The sequence below is a fragment of the Peromyscus eremicus genome, chromosome 4, assembly GCF_949786415.1.
Source record: "Peromyscus eremicus chromosome 4, PerEre_H2_v1, whole genome shotgun sequence".
Lineage (NCBI taxonomy): Eukaryota > Metazoa > Chordata > Mammalia > Rodentia > Cricetidae > Peromyscus > Peromyscus eremicus.
The window spans coordinates 52,691,564-52,693,675 of record NC_081419.1 but is presented as its reverse complement, the minus strand read 5'-3'; the positions used below and the strand labels follow the sequence as shown (position 1 = coordinate 52,693,675).

General features: G+C 37.9%; 1 pseudogene; it reads left to right on the top strand.

Annotated features, from left to right (window-relative positions):
• Nucleotides 1–1,027: 1,027 nt before the first annotated feature.
• Nucleotides 1,028–1,180, top strand: LOC131910196 (U1 spliceosomal RNA; annotated as a pseudogene).
• Nucleotides 1,181–2,112: the final 932 nt, after the last annotated feature.

Below are 2,112 nucleotides of genomic sequence, written 5' to 3'. Positions count from 1 at the left end.
AGCATGTGTCATCATTTTGTGTTTATCTTATCTATTCTGACTGGGGTAATCTCAAAGTAGTTTTAATTTGCATTTCATGGATGGCTTAGGATATTGAACATTAAAAAAATGTTTCTCAGGCATTTGTATTTCATCTTTTGATAATTCTTTGCTTAGTTCCATGCAACCATTTTTTTTGAGTTGTTTTCTTGATTTTAATTTTTTGAGTTTGTTTTTTTTTTCTTTTCTTTGAGATAGGGTTTCTCTGCATAGCTTTGAAGCCTGTCCTAGAACTCACTTTGTAGACCAAGTTGGCCTTGAACTCACAGAGATTCACTGCCTCTGCTTTTTAAGTGCTGGAATTAAAGGCACCACCACACCCGGCTGAGTTTGTATATTCTAGATACTCTGTTAGATAGTTGGTAAGGATTTTTTTCCCCATTCTGTAAGCTGCCTCTTCACTTCAATAATGGTGTCCTTTGCTGTACAAAGCATTTTCGTTTGATGAGGTCCTATTTATTGATTGTTGGTCTTTTAAACATTTTATTTATGTGTATGTTTGTTTAACTGCATGCATGTCTGTGTACCATGTGTGTACCTGGTGCCTGGTGTTATAAAAGGCCAGAAGAGGGTGTTGAATGGCCCAGGACTGAAGCTACAGAGAGTTGTGAGTTGTTATGTGGGCATTGGGAATGAACCTAGGTCCTCTGGAAGGGCAATCAGTGCTCTTAACCACTGAGCCATCTCCCCAGGTCCCAAACTGTTGATGTTACTTCCTGTTCTATTGGAGTCCTGACCAGAAAGTCGTTCTGTGCCAATAAGCTCAAGTTATTCCTTACTTTCTCCTGTTAGATTCAGGGTCTTAGTTTGGAGTTCAGTTTTGTGAAGTGTGATAGATGAGGGTAAAGTTCCGTTCTTCTCCATGTAGCTATTCGATTTGACCACACCACACTTGGATAACACTAAAAATATATTTTGTAGGTTAGTGCAGCATCATCAGGCACACTGATCAAGTTAATGAAAATCTGAAATTAAGACATATGAAAATATACTTACCTGGCAGGGGCGATACCATGATCACCAAGGTAGTTTTCCCAGGGCGAGGCTTATCCATATGGGCTGACCCCTGCGATTTTTCCAAATGTGGGAAACTCAACTGCATAATTTGTAGTGGGGTGGACTGTGTTCACACTTTCCCCTGGGGTGGGGGGAGATGTACAAAAATCCCAGGATGTGGCGGCTCACACCTATAGTCTTGTTACCTGAGGCTGAAGTAAGATTGCTTTGAGTTTGTTTGAGGCCAACCTGGGCTTCATTGTGAGTTATATGTCAGCTTAGGTTACAGAGTGAGACTTTGTATCAATAAAAAGATAATAACATAGAACAAAAGATGAGGAAGAATTTTGAGGAAAAGTTTTATTAAAATGATTTTTAATTAAAACAATTTTATTTAATGTATTTATTTAAAATGCTTTTCAATAGTAATATCTTCCAGTATATGACTTATATGGACTCAAAGAAGTAATTGCTCTCCTTCCCCCACTTCCCTTCATTTATGAACAGTCTCTACTGCCATCCCATCAATGATGGTAGGCTAAATTTATTGTCAAAATGGTGGATTATCCAGGCTTCCTTATCCTTTGTTTGCTTCCAGACTTCTGGACATTTCTCAGCTTGTTATTTTCCACTGTGGTAATATATAAGTTGAAATTAAGGTAGTCAACGTTACAACTTCTGGCAAATAGCTGGGTGGAGGGAGAAGAGCAATTACTGACTGGAAGGAAATTTAGAGTCCAAATGGATTGTAGTTGCATGCATTTCATTAGCACACGTAATTGATAGCAACGCTAATGCATTAAAATGATTATTCTTTAATGCCCAGCTTGCATTATTAGCACATGTGTATTTCATTAACATACATAAGCAAGAGCATTTATACATGTGGTAGCAAATTAGCTTTGGAAAGTCATTTTGTAGTTAGTGGGTGTTTGTAAGGCCGATCCACTAGTGTATATGTAAATGTAAACACCTCTGTATGCTACGGTGACATCTTTAAGTAATTGGAAAGTCAGTATAGAAGTTGTGTCCAGCCTTAAGACCAATCTCCGTTAAAAGGTTATACCTTTTAATAGC